Source organism: Pinus tabuliformis, chromosome 4_1 (genome assembly GCF_031772625.1).
Source record: "Pinus tabuliformis cultivar Carrire ecotype Pingquan chromosome 4_1, CPIR1, whole genome shotgun sequence".
NCBI lineage: Eukaryota > Viridiplantae > Streptophyta > Pinopsida > Pinales > Pinaceae > Pinus > Pinus tabuliformis.
In genome coordinates, this window is record NC_142303.1 from 191,146,526 (window position 1) to 191,162,283 (window position 15,758).

Consider the following 15,758-nt stretch of genomic DNA (forward strand, 5'->3'; position numbering starts at 1 on the left):
AATAATTGAGATGTTTTTTTATACTTTTTGGGGTTGTGTAATGTATACTTACTATTGCAAATTCAAGTACTTGGATAGCCAAATGGGTCATGAACATGGGACTAGCACTGAGAGCTTCTTCAATTTCATCTATTCTTCATTTCAAGCTTAAATTTTTTCCCTCTAACTTCGCAATAGAGTGAACAAGGGAATACCCTATAGCTTGGTGAAATTTTAGGAATCCCATACGTCCAACTCTTAGAATGTCCACTGAAAATTTCCACTAATTATTAATATTCTTATTTCACACATGTACCTTCTCAGAATGTAGATTTGTGGTGGCCTTATCATAGCGGGTATTGTGCAAGGTCAAAGATTGTTCCCTAAATTTGAATGTGTCTTCAATAAACAATTCTTCAACTAGTTTTTTCAGCATTGTCCATGCACAGTACCACCCAATCTAAGGCAGTGGCACTGTCCATTTCCATACATGTGGGTCCTTCTTCATGTTGTGACCCCTTCTTGTTCAAACTTTTACTTTTTGATGAAGTAACAACTTGGGACCTGTCCAGATAACTTGAGGGGATGGTTCTTATTCACCACCTTGATCAGAATGCCATTCACTACTCTCTCCTCAAATTGTAATAACATATTTTCTTCTTTGAATCAAGGAGGCACTCCTACAATCCTGTAGAATTAAAGTTGGTTGAGTACTAGTAGGTTTCTTTCCTCTTTCCTTAGTTATCCCTTTAGTATTGGTGCTTATTTCGGTAAAAATATCATCAACATGTGTGGGTATCTTGTCCTCCTTAGATGGGACAAAGTGACTTTCTCAACTTTATTCAACAACTCTAGTAAACAAATTTCCATATCTAACCAATGGCAAGTGTCTTGAAAAAATTCCTTTAGGGTTGAATCTTTCAGTGGATTCAACCTCGATGAAATTGATGGGCTTCAATATCTTATATAATTCTACAAGGTGAGAAAAATTCTTCATAGCAATTTCTCCAATATTAAATGGTAGTGTTATAAACCACTTCTTCTTTATTTCAAATAAAATTAACTAGTGTTACTATCTGCAAACTTGAGCAACAAAATATATGTCTAGAACAAACCTGGGTAGTTATAGATATTTATCTCTATACCCATACAATCCGATGAGAGTATGGATTTCCTTTTCTTCATGTATACCCTATACCCATGAGAACTTCTAGGTCTCTGGAGACATTATCATGGGTTTTTTCCTATTACTAGATGGCCAAATTCTTTGACAAACAAGGTTTGAACTTGGAAAAAATGGAAGAGGGCTCAATGCCTCCATGGAATAGGAAACTATAATTACATTGTCTCTATGTCAAGATTCAAATTAATCTTGTGGGGTAATTTGTGGAATGAATTGCAAGAAACAATGGTCATTACTAGGGAGGTTGTCATAAAGAATCTCTGGGTCTTCAAGAAATTAATTGAAAGGAAATATCTCTTGAAATGACTTCTAGCTATTCAAATATGATATCCTTCTTGACAGGAAAAAAAAGTATGTACAAAACAAAGCTTAGTATATTAGCAGTAGTTTCATGTCCCATGACCTGGGAAAATAACCATGATAAACATTTATAAGGCTTTACGAGTACAGAAATATCGATAAAAGAATGTCTATATGGGACTTATGTTGAACATGACATAAAGTCTTGAATTGTATTCGTTCTACCACCCTGGGAATCTAGAAAAATGTTGGATTGAAATAACTTAATTTTCTTAGAGGTTTATGGATCCTTCAATATCTTCCTAAAAAATTTAGGAGTTAATGGAATTGGGCTCTTCTTCTAGTTGAGCATAATGGTCAGGGTCTTGATGTCTATTTAACAGGCACACCAACTAGTTGAACACTTCTCGAATGCATGAAATGTTTTCCAACCCTGTATTACAAATCTCGTTATTTTTTTTCTCCTTTGGAGCAAAATTTAAATACCATTGATATGAATTTAACCAGTGGAAGTTCTTGTCTTGACAAGCTAGTGAGTTGGTCGTATCCCCACACATTGGCTCCTTCTTCCTTTTCATAACCAGGTTGCTTAATTTTCTTATGTACTTAGGAATACATGACAAATAAATGAGGGTTTGGTGGAACTCTTGGCTGGTAAATCCTCGTTTTATGGTAGCATTTAGTAGGATGTTACTTCTTTACGTACCAGCGTCATCGAGCCATGCGAGAATAATATTGGGAAGTTAATATCTTACGACAAGACTTTAAGATGTGTGTTGGTAGGTAGTTCACATAATACGATAGCAAGCACCTCTTTTTACCTTGAGGATCATACATTTTGAAATGAGCTTTCATTTAGCCTTAAAAGGAGCAAAGGACTAATTTCCACTAAGTATGAAATAAGAGGGGTGAGTTGGATTTAATGGCATATTGTGTGTAAATATTTTATATGTGCAATTTTTTTTTTGAGTAAAGAAATGGATACGCAAAAGGTTGAACTGTGTGGAGGATGAATTGTGTACAATGAATGGATGTGTGGAAGGAGAGGTGTGCAGAAGGTTGGGTTATGTAGTTCTTCTATAGACACAAAATTGTCTAAGTTGTGATAGCCCCACCTAAGGTTATGGTATGAGCCACATTGTAAAAAGGATGTAAATATTTTGCAATGTTTGAAATAACACAAAAAAGGGGACTGAGTCATGGGACATGGATTCCAAAGCTAGGGATGGAGAATTGTTACTTGGGATGTTATGGTTTCTTGTGCGAAGAAGAAAACCTAAACTTCAAGACAACCGTTAAAGGTTGGTTGGTGCATGAAGCAAAGGGGTTGGCTCCTGAAATTAAATGGGCCGAGGAAAAGTACTCATGGCCATGCTTGCTTGAGAAACATACAACAAGCAAAAGAAGACACAATTTATGAAGGGACGTAACAACAAGGACACAACAATAAAGGAAGGGAAGGAACATTGACCAAGGAAAAAACGAGGAGGCATTTAGAAAAAGAGTACTCTCGAACTCCTGGAGGAGGTCATTGTTGGGAGGAGGAGAACGCCAGAGAGAACAAACAAACACGGAAAGATTCGAACTCCAGAGGGAGATCATTATTCGTAGAAGGGAACTTTGAGAGAAAAGAGGCATTCGAACAGGGGAGAGGTGAGGGGCAACAAAGACCCTCCTTCCACGGGGAAGCAGAGAAATTTCTTCCATGGGGAAAGAAAAAGATAAGCTATTGGTTGGTCGAGAAGGAAACCAAGGTGGCGACGAACAACTAACCTACAGCAGAAGCGTTCAATAATAAATGGTGAAGTGAGGAGAAGAGAAGAGAAGGGGATCAATTCTCTGTTGCTGGAGGTTGTGAGTTGAGTTCTACTCTCTGGAGCCCTATAACAGTTTGGTTTCCCTGGAGGCTGTGGGTTGAGATAGGATTCCTAGAACCTTGTAACAACTTAGGTCCCTAGAGCCTGTGGGTGGAATGAAATCTCTAGAGCCCTATAACAACTTGGGATTCCTTAGAGGCTGTGGGTTGAGCTAGCTACTCTGGAGCCCTGTAACATCTTGGTAAGAGACCGTCCTAAAGCCAAGGTAGAGACAAGCTCAAATCACAATTCCTGGTTACTACCTTGACTGATACAGTGGTTTCTAGACTCTCTAGAAGGGGGGAGGCATTGTATGTGCATGAGGGGGTGAGGTTGGGCACCTTTGGACTCCCCATGTAGGCAAGAAAGCAATAAATAATGGTGGGGATTGAGGAAAGAGTTCCTTTGGAGTCCCTAGCATATATGACAACTTGACTGTGGCCCTTGAAGCAAGAATTTCCCCCCAGACTGAGGTTGATCATTGCCATGCAAGCCAAATGCAGCAACACAAAAAGATGCATGTTGTTTGCAGTACAAGTTTTCCAAAGTGATGAAGCTGATAGAAGATCAAAGGACAAGGATGTTGAATTACTTCAAAAGTACCTTGACTTACAATGATATGTAGATGTTTTTCTAGTGGATTTTCCTGGATTACCTCGTCACAGGGAAACATATTTCTCTATCAAAGTAGTGCAAGGAGGACCAACATCCAAGGCTCCATATAGAATGAGCATGCCAAAATTGGTTGAACTCAAATTACAACTGTAGGAGATGCTTGACAAGGGTTACATAAGGCCAAGCATGTCTCCTTTGGGAGCACTAGTATTGTTTGTGAAGAAAAAATATGGAACCCTTTGATTTTTCATTGATTACATACAGTTGAATAAAATAACCATTAAGAATAGGTACCCATTACCAAGGATTAATGATCTCTTTGACCAATTAAGAGGAGCAACAATTTTCTCCAAAATTGACTTAAGGTCAGGCTACCATCAAGTGAGAATTAAGGAGGAAGATATCCATAAAACTGCCTTTAGAACAAGATATGGGCACTATGAATTTGTAGTGGTACCCTTTGGACTCACTAATGCCCTGACCACATTCATGTGCCCGATGAATGGAGTATTGCGTCCATACTTGGATAAGTTTGTCATAGTATTTGTTGACGACATTTTAATCTATTCAAAAACAAAAGAAGAACATGAAAAGCATTTGGTTGCAGTGTTACAACTATTGAGAGAACATCAGCTCTATGCAAAGCTCAATAAGTGTGACTTCTTCCAGTCACAAATACACTATCTAGGGCACATTGTCTTTCAGGAAGGTGTTTCATTTGACCCTGAAAATATCAAAGCGATAAGGGAGTAGCCAACTCCAAAGAACGTGGAAGAGATTAGATCATTCATGGGATTGGTAGGATACTACACGATATATATTCAGAATTTCTCCAAAATCGATCATCTAGTGTGGAATACGTCTCCGCTCTCGGTGTCAAGAGTGGGGATGTGGCTTCATTAACTGCTGCAAGATGATGATGAATACAAGATGTGCTCTTTGTTAATACAAGGATAAACTTCCTTAACTAGAGTGGCATGTCTCTCCATGAGATGTTCTCCTTTAAGAAATCTCACTCATAAAATTTCTCCATTAGCATGACAAAATATCAAACTCTCACATGAAGTGACATACAAGGATCCTCCAACATAGTGGAAAAGAAGGATCTCAACATCAAAACACCATCTCAACAAAAAACAAAAGAAGACATGACATTAGTGCATCTTATACCTCCACTTCCAACGACGGATTGAAAATGCACACCTCTACTGAATAAATGGACTGCATGTTTGAATTCCGGGGGAAAAATCGTGAAATCTGACTATAAAATCGACCCTTTTCTGACTCGATCAAATTCGGGCTCCCCAGGAATCTCAAAGATTCCTCAAAGATTATCTTTTGCGGGTTGACTGAACTTCGGCTACTCAGATGAAGAAATTGATCTCATCATGAAGTTCCTTGCGAAAAATGAGTATAACGTCAGTCTGGTTTTGAAACTGTCACTTTTTGGGCATCCAGGGAATCTAAAAAATTCCTAAAGATTCTATAAAGATTATTTTCTGCATATTGACTGAAATTTTGTTGCTGAGATGAGGACACTAATTATTACATCAAGTTCCCTGTGAAAAACTGAGAAAAATGAGTATAAAATTGGCTTGGTTCTACCACCTTCAAAATTTGGCCTGTAGGGAATCTTTTAGATTCCATGCAGATTCTTGTGTCATGGTTCCACCTTCATGGTTATGCTCTCAACATTTTGTCTCTAGAGAATCCACTACTCAGAATAGAAAACCATCTACACCATCAAACTCCTGGCAAAATTATGAGTAATTTGAGTATAAACTCGACTTAATTATGACATAGTGAAAATTACCATCCGGGGAATCTCCAAGATTCCTCCTATGCATCAACGAATATTCTTCTCGAAATCCATGCACTCTCCTCCATCCTCCACTGGGCGAATGGTAAAAATGTTCGGTTTTCATATAAAATTTAATTTTAATAGCCCACTTGTGGCCTGATGGTTGGGCGACTAAGTTTGGAGGGGGCAGGTTCGGGTTCCAACCCCATGGCCTCCCCAAAATAGTCAACGATGTTTATTTGTATGGTTGGCATATGGTTAAGTTTTGGTCATTATTTGTTATGTGGGGCCACCCATTGGGGGGTCGGCCAATAGTCTGGTGGGTTCGAATTCCCCCGACCTCGTCGAATATGGAATGGTCATTAGCCATATTTAAAAATATATTATATATAATGTAGTGGGTGGGGAGTTTGTCTGCCTTATCGAGTTCGCCGACATTATTTAATCTTTTTTTTTTTAATAAGAAATTCAAAACCATCTGCTATTTTTTAGGGGTGACCGGAAAAATTAAAGAGGCAACAATTTTCCCTTTCCAGCCATTGGAAACCATCAGCGTGAAGTGCTAAACTATTGACTCGTTAATTTCCACCAAATTTAGTAGCTCCTCCATATTTATCTGGGCCTCAAATTTAGTTGGCACTCTGCTAACTTTAGCCAATGCGCTTAGTTGACCAAATATTTAACTAGCCATAACTTTCACATATATTATCAGATTGAGGTGCCATTTGTGCCATTGGAAATCTTGTGATGACATCTTCAATATGAACCTGGTCTCATGGAAATCCAAGGAATTTTATTTTTGAGCCTTTCCTAAGCCCTCTTTGATTTTATGAGTGTCTCAGGAGCCACCTAGATCATTCCTCCACACTGAGGAGTTTTTGGTCCTCCATAAGCATGAACACAATCTGTAATATGTTGTACTCCCTTTTCTGCACAACAAGTACCTTAACAGGCCACACTTCCTTCTCCTTCACCCTTGTTTTTCGGAGCCATAAGTGTTGAACTGACACATGTACTCTCTGCAAACTTGTAGTACATCTTGGAAAATACATGTCCCCTTCCAAGACCAAACATGTCCCAAGAAAACCACATACTTTCCAAGAGTTTATAACAAACTCTTTGGTCAAGTTTACATTAAATCATAACAAAAACCAATACTCTAACTATCAACAAAAGGGCCAAAAACATCAACATGCTAAGTGATGGAAAACAATCATGATTTTTACAATCATTTTAGAACATTTGATTTACAATAATATGGTCATGACCAATTACTATATTTAATAAAAGCATCTCTCACTCATCAAAGTGAATGGGTCATCATCCTGGAGTTGATTCGCTTGTTGAACAACTTTTCCAACTGGTTCTTGCACAGGCACTTTGTCCTTGAGACACTGCTCTAGATGGAGCCTCCAACATGTGGCTCTCTGATGTCTATCTTTGTTGCAATGGCTGCAAAAATTCTTCTTCCTCCAGACCTTCTTAACCTTCTTCCTTTGCTGATGTGGAGAAGGTCTTTCACGTCTTGACCTCTTTCTTGTTGCCATTCTCTTCCAGCACTCGACAACCACATGGTTATTCAAGCCACAAAAACTACGTGGTTTTTAATGCAACAAATTATGTTCATCCTTAACGATGTGCTTTAAGTAGATAAGAGATGCAGGAGTGCCTATGCCACTATGCGAGGAATTCCCTACTCGAAGGTAGGGAAGGCCCACAGAGTAGGAACCCCTGAATGTAGTTATCACCCAAGCTCAAAAAGGGTAACGTCGTGGAACATCTTAATCTGAATTTGACAGAGTGGTGAGGTCTTGAAGTGAATCTAGAGACCAAAGAGAACCTTGAGACCAATTCACAATCAAATGAATAGCTTGAAGAAGTCTACGTAATGGTAGATCTGGTTTCTTGGGAGACCATAGCAATCAATACCAAAGGCCTTACATGGTGCAGAGCAAAAGTCCCTTGAATGAGCCATCAAAGAATGTTAAGGGAAGGGTGTTCCTTGTGGAAAAAGGGAGCGAAACCCTGGACTCACATCACAGCGATCGAATAAGGCTTATCCTCTTGGATATCGGAACCACAGGCGGGAAAACTTCTGATTGGAGCGGTTGGATTCTCATCCTGCGTGATTGGTAAGAGGGAATCTGATGTGGACTATCTGCGGGGTCCACACAACCAAGTGAATATCCTAGTGATTGGAGGTTAGAAGAAATGCTTAGTGGTAAGGTGCGAAGAACGAGGTCGACCCCGACTTAGTCGAAGGTCAGGAGGTCGAACCGTGTGCTGATTGGCGGATGTGTAATTGGCGTGCCGACTCAACTGGGTCGAAGGTCGGGGGTCGAGTGGTTGGAAGGAATCCAAGTTACAAGATCTAGGTTGGGTTGACCCAGAATAGGTAGGATGTCGGAAATGCGCAGTTAGTATGCTGACCCTGACTAGGTTGGAGGTCAGGCCGTGTGCTGGTAGACAGATGTGCAGTTAGTATGTCGACCCCAACTAGTTTGGAGGTCGAGAGTCAGAGTGTGAGGTGGTGCTGTGATGTAGGGATATGCATATGTCCTGACCATCCACTTATCTATTGATTGGACGAGCCGTGGTAAACCATTGCGTGGCAACGTGAGATTGGCGACTGTCATTCCCTGTGCGAAGAAAGGGATCAAATTCGCCAATAATGACTCTCTTACCTTGATAAGGTAAGGGGTATGTTACATAAGTGTATAAGGGTGTGGGGAGTAATGTGTAGAAAAATATATGTGCGGGGAATGGAGGTATGTGGAATGTGGGGGAATGAGATTTTTCCACACATTATATTCATAGGAAAAGTAAGTAGGTATAAAATTATTGGATACGGAATATAATGTATGGTGATGGCTATGGTGCACAAAAAGAAGTCATCATGTACACTTATAATTATGGTCATAAATCCATACATTGTTGGTATCACAATAGTATAAAATTCATCCACCTTCATGATACCCAAAATTTCTTGTAGTGCATAACAATTTACCTTAAATAAATGAGAAGGGAAATAAATGATGAAGTGAGTGAGGGGCATATATAGTATTCTTTTTTCCATCAGACAATTGTATAATGTGTAGTTGTATTGGTATTTGGCACAGGGAATTACGAAGGTAGAGTCATAATACTAATCACCATCAATAACACTGGACTGACTTGGAGGTAAATGGTCCATGTATGGGTTGCTTTTTAAAACTAATACACTCTCTTTTCCATTATAAATACCTTCATTAATGATGTTAAATCATTTAAGTGATGGCCCTTTAGTATTCATGATTTCTTAGCAATATTATTTTATTCACTTTATTACTGGAACTCAATCTCAAACCAGTCCTCGTACATTAGGTTATGGAGTTGTAACAAAAACAAAATACATGTCTACAAATGTGACTTTGGGAAATCCAACACTTCTAAAATGAAACCTAGATATACTTTATACAACATGTGTCCTTTGCTAGAATTTTTGTCTTGTATTTAGATCAAAATAACACATAAACATAAGAAAATATAGATAAACGACTTGATAATTAACCACTTCGAGGGGCCAATCTCGTTTTACATCACATAAATGAACAATTCTTGGATGATTCAAATGACAAGACCTACTTGGTATATATAGGAGTCTAAAGGGTCAAAATATAATTAGAGGCTACATAACAATAATAATGTACGGGCGTAATAATAACAATAGTGGGCTTCTATGGGGTATAATAATAAAAATAAAGGGGCTATACTATTATTATAGGGATCTCACATGCCCCTCTCCTTCAAAAATTTATTTTCCTCAAAACTTGAGTAGTTGCGCATGCTTCTTTATAAAATGTGCATCCTCCCATGTGGAATCTTCAACAGGTAAGTTCTTCCACTTAATGAGATACTCTGAAATTGATTGATTATGTAGCTTTCAGATTCTTGTTTCCATGATTTCTTCAAGCTCCAATATGATTTTTCCTTCCTCTTCAAGTTCTTGAAATATAGTTCAAATTAGGAGCTTGTCACCGATAACCTTATTTAAGCATGAAACATGGAAAACTGGGCATAGTCGCGAAGATGCAGGAAAATCCAATTTATATGTCATAGTACCAATTTTTTGCAACACCTTGTAAGGGCCATAACACTTGGTTATAATTTATTATCCTTCTTAGGTTGCTTGAGGGAAATTTGTTTGTATGGTTGTAGCCATAAAAATACATAATCGCCTAAGTGAAAACTTCTTTCACTGTGATGTTGATCTAATTGTTTAATTTCATTATGTGCCAGATTCAAGTTATCCTTCAAGAGTTGGAGAACTTTCCTTCTATGCTCAATGTGATCTTCCATTGCTTGAAGCTCATAATTGTATCTTAGAGATGATGTGGTGGACAATGTATGATGTCCATAAAGTACCATAAGTGGGGTCATTTTTTTTGCAGTATGGAAGGAAGTGTTATACAAACATTTTGCCAGAGGTAACCACTTAACCCAATATGTTTGATTATCAAATACAAAGCATCAAAGCTCTCCCTCCAAACATTTGTTCACTATCTCAGTTTTCCCATCATACTGGGGATGATAATATGATCTATGAGCCAAATAAGTACCAAGATAAGAAAATAATCCGGTCAAAAAATTTCCAGTGAAAACATGATCTTTGTCACTTGTTGAACCTTTGAATTATGCTTCTTTTGACAATCCATTTTTCCTTTTTCATTCATTTTGTTACACTTTTTCCACTTAATTTCATCTTAAAGGTCATACAGGTCATGCAAATGCCAATAAAAAAAATTAATCATCCATCAATAACTCAAAATCTATGTTTTCTTTATGAAATTCGTTTAAACTATGGTATAGTTGTTGAATTATGCAAATTTTGCAACTAACTTTAATTTCTGTAGCCAAATCCTTAGTTCTCTGCAACCAAACTATTTCCTTTCTTGCATGAGTGGCTGCCATGTATTCTGCCTCTGTAGTTGATAGTGCCACTACAGATTGTTTCTTACTCATCCAACTGACTGCACCTCCAAATAGGTTAAACACATACCCACTTGTAGATTTTCTTTGATCCAGATCTCCAGCCCAGTCTGCATCAACAAAGCCATGAATATCCAACACTTTGTCCAATCCTGGTCTTCCTTGGTAGCACAAACCATAATCACTAGTGCCACGTAAATACCTGAAAACCCGCTTCACTGTTGTCCAATGCTCCTTTCTTGGTTTTGACATAAACCTGCTCAATACTCCCACTGCATGTGCAATGTCTGGTCTAGTACACACCATTGCATACATCAGGCTACCGACTGCACTTGCATATAGAACACGGGACATGTCCTCTTCCTCTTCTTGTGTCTTGGGACACTGTTCAACAGATAATTTTACACCTACATGAATAGGAACCTTCACCGGTTTACTATCCTGCATATTAAATTTCTGCAATATTGTCTCGACATACTTCCTCTGGTTTAACCAGATCTTCCTCTTTGCCTGATCTCTTTTAATTTCCATGCCCAAAATATAGTTTGCAGCACCAAGATCTTTCATGTCGAATTTGGAGGACAATTGGGTCTTCAAATCCTGGATAATTTCTTTGTCATTTCCAACCAACAACATATCATCCACATACAAGACCAAATAAATAACACGGTCACCAATTAATTTAAAATACACACAATGATCAACTTTGCTTTTGGTGAAGCCAAGTCCCCGTATAAATGTATCAAATTTCTGATACCACATCCTTGGTGTCTGTTTTAACCCATACAAAGACTTCTTTAACTTGCATACCAATTCTTTCTTACCCTTCACCGCAAAGCCTTCAGGTTGCTTCGTGTAGATTTCCTCTTCCAGATCCTCGTGAAAAAATGTTGTCTTCACATCCATCTGTTCTACCTCAAAATAAAAAGCAGTAGCAACAGATAAAAGTAATCTAATAGAAGTTACCTTGGCAACAGGAGAAAAAATATCACTAAAATCAATTCCCGGCACCTGGGAATAACCTTTTGCTACAAACTGAGCTTTGTATTTCTCCACCTTTCCTTCTGCATTTGTCTTGTTCGAACACCCATTTGCTACCAATGGGTTTCCTTCCAGCCGGCAACTTCACCGGATCCCAAGCCTCATTTTTGTGCAAAGATGCTATTTCATCAACCATGGCCTCTTTCCAGAGTTTTCCATCCTCTGAATCTATTGCTTCCTTCATAGTTCTGGGATCATCATCAATAATAGATAAAGCAAAATTTGAACAGAAAGCAGATGGAATATACCTTTTTGGCTGCCTTCTTTCTCGAACTAATCTTCTCACACCAGGAGTTTGTGGCTCTTCATCTTCTGATTCCTCCTCTGCTGTAGAGTCTGATTCTTCTTCCTTTAGCTCAAACTCTATCTTCTCAGGTTCCTTTGGTTGGACTTCATCTTTAATAACATCTTTCACCTCTCTGAACACCACATCTCAGCTGTACACAACCTTCCTTGTTGTTGGGTTCCAAAGCCTATAACCCTTTAAACCATCCTTATACCCAATAAAGATGCACTTTTCAGATTTACTATCCAACTTGGTTCGTTTCTCCTTTGGAACATGTACATATGCATCACATCCAAATACCTTCAGATGTGAAAGAGAGGGTTTCTTACCAGTCCATACCTCTTGTGGAGTCTTATCCTCCAATGTCGATGAAGGTGATCTATTAACCAGGTAACATGCTGTCTCCACCTCCTTTGCCTAGAATTCTTGTCCTAATCTGGCACCACTGAGCATGCTTCTTGCCCTTTCCATCAACGTCTTGTTCATTCTTTCTACAACTCCATTTTGCTGAGGTGTATATGGAGTAGTCTTCTGCTGTGATATACTACACTTCTTACAGAATTCTTCAAATTCCTTACTGCAAAACTCTCCACCGTTATCTGTCCTCAGCACCTTTATCTTCTTCTTTGTCTGGTTTTCTACCAGAGCCTTAAATTCTTTAAACCTGTCAAAGAATTCAGATTTCTTCTTAAGGAAATATATCCATGTATTCCTTGAGAAGTCATCTATAAATGATGCATAGTACACAGACTTACCCAGTGATGGAACCTTCATAGGTCCAAACACATCACTGTGCACAAGCTCTAATATCTGTTTCGCTCTCTTACCACTAGAGGGGAAACTCACCCGATTCTGCTTCCCATATGCACAATTTTCATAGAAATCAAAATCTAGAGAGCTATTACTCATACCTTCTACCATACCTTTACCATGAAGCATTCGAAGGCCCTTCTCTCCAATATGTCCAAGCCTTTGATGTCACAGCATAGTCTTCTCTCCAGAGACCACTAGATTTTCTGCTCCATTTTCAGGAACCATAGAACTGTTGCACCCATCAACAACAGTGCTACCTTGCAGCTTTTACAAAGTTCCAGTCCGAACTCCCCGCATCAATACCAATGCCCGAACCATCTTGCAGGTATCCTTCTTGAACATTATTTTTACACCTGCATCATCCAGCTTGCTTACATAAATGAAATTTATGGCTAATGCAGGAATATGTAGAACACCCGAAAGTGTTCTAACCCTTCCACTTTGTAACTTCAGCTTTACTTTTCTATGACCAATGATTCTAGCCTTCCTATCATCCCCCAGAAAGACATCACCACCATCGTATTTCTCATACTCGCAAAACCACTCTCTATGGGGAGTGAAGTGAAAGGATGCACCTAAGTCAATCAACCATGCCTCATGATCTACATGTGTACTTGAAGAAGCCAAGTACACATCCCCACCTTCATCTGAGGTGGTTTTCACCTCTGCAAAAGGAGCATCATCAGATCCCTTTCCTTTGTCAGGAGCTTTAGATTTACAGTCCCTTTTGTAGTGCCCTTCCTTTCCGCATTTCCAGCACACCACCTTTACAGGTTTTCCTGGAGATTTAGATCTCCCACTCGATGACTTATTTTTGTTTCTGTTCTGGGACTGTCCTCGTACAGACAAGGCATCACCATTCTGGCTCTCCATATTTTTCCGTCTCATCTCCTCCGTCAGCAAGGATGAGACTATTTCATCAAACTGCAAGGCAGTTGCATTGCTACCTATTGCAATAACTAGACTATCCCACAAATATGGTAGAGAACACAACAAACTTATGCACTTATCTTCATCTGAAATTTTAATATCAATAGATGCTAACTGACTTACCACAGTCTTAAATGTGTTCATATGCTCTGTCACCGAGTCTCCATCTTTCATCCTCAGGTTATACAACTTTTTCCGCAAGAACAGTTTATTCACTAGAGACTTAGATTGGTACAAAGTCCCTAACTTGTCCCACAAAGCCTTCGCTGTAGCTTCCCCTGATACATTCAGAAATATTGAATCTGAGACACACAATCGTATTGTGCTCTTTGCCTTTCGATCCAACTTCTTCCATTGTTCATCGGACACTCCCATTGGTTTAGTACTCGGATCTACCACGATCTATTGATCTTTATCCACCAACAGATCCTCCATCTTGAGTTTCCACAACTCAAAACTCTGACCATTAAATTTCTTGATCTCTATCTTTCCACTACTCGCCATCTTCTTTCACCACCAGAATCGATCTCGCAGATCTTCCATTGAACAGGGTCTACCACAGGCTCGAGCAAAACCCCTTAGCAACAAAGGTGTCCCCTTGAAGCAAAAACAGCTCTGATACCAAATGTAGGTTTTAACCCCGTACAGAAATTACATGCATACGAATTCTAAAACACATAAAATAAACAATGTGAGAGCATAACACATAAAACACATATACACAGATATTTTCCCCTGGATCCCAAAATCGGGACTACTAGCTTGATTTTTCATTATGTTCCTTTTAATGTTATAATACATATTTATACATGTTGAAGCATACAATACCATGGACCGAAGACCATCGCGTCCAAAACCATGGACCGAAAACCATCGTGTCCAAAAACATGTGCGAAAATCATGCACAAAACCATAGGTGGGTCTGCGCAACCTAACATAGGTTCCAAAACCAAAAATTTCTGGGGCGGTGTCCCAGACCCCATAGAGTGGGTTTACCTACACCCCTCAAACCCCCTGTGACCTCCCCGCTACGCAATTGGCACAACGAAGGGAAGGGGGGGGGGGGGCTCTGCCCCCCCTCTAACCCCCCGGTTAACTACGTGGGCTAGTCGTGGAAAGAATATAACACAACCCAGCATCAAATTCTATGTTTTCTTTATGAAATTGGTTTAAACTATGTTATAGTTGTTGAGTTATGCAAAATTTGTAACTAACTTTAATTTATGCAGCCAAATCCTTAGTTCTCTAGGTTAGCATGTGATAGAAGATGACCAAAATGCATGAAAAATTTCCAAATATCACCTACATGGACACCCACCTACTTGTCACAGCTGGGAGTTCATGGGATTAATCAATCTCATTGGTAAAACTAGAAGTCAAGGTGGCTTTGGAATACTAGTTTTGTGTAGAATGTCAGGGAACCAATCATAGAATCAAGCGAGTGAGATATGGAACACTATAATTTCAGCTAATGTTGTGTTAATTAAGAGTTCTCTCATGATTCGCTCCTTCAGCAGTGAATCATGAGAGTGAAATTCCCATTTTGATTTAAAAGCTTAGATGTCGAGTTGGGTACTCATTTCTCGACTTTAGTTTCATAAGTTGTTAATCACAAATACATTATAAAAACAATTCATTTTGAAAGCAAAATACATCGAATTAAGTTTAGTGGTGTGGTTATTATCATTTTCTTTGTAGACTTTGATTTCATACTTCAAGTAATACAAGATTTGTTCATGGCAATTTTGTGATTGTGCTCGTGATTCACAGTCTTGTGATCTGATGTTGTGCAACTGACTCACAAATAGATAGATCAACGACTTAAAAATTATCCTCTTCAAGGGGGAAACCTCCTTTACATTACATAAATGAACAATTCTTGGATGATACAAATGAAAATACCTCCTTTCTATATGTAGGAATTCAAGGGGTCACAATATAATAAGAGTCTACATAACAATAATAATGTAAGGGCACAACAATAAC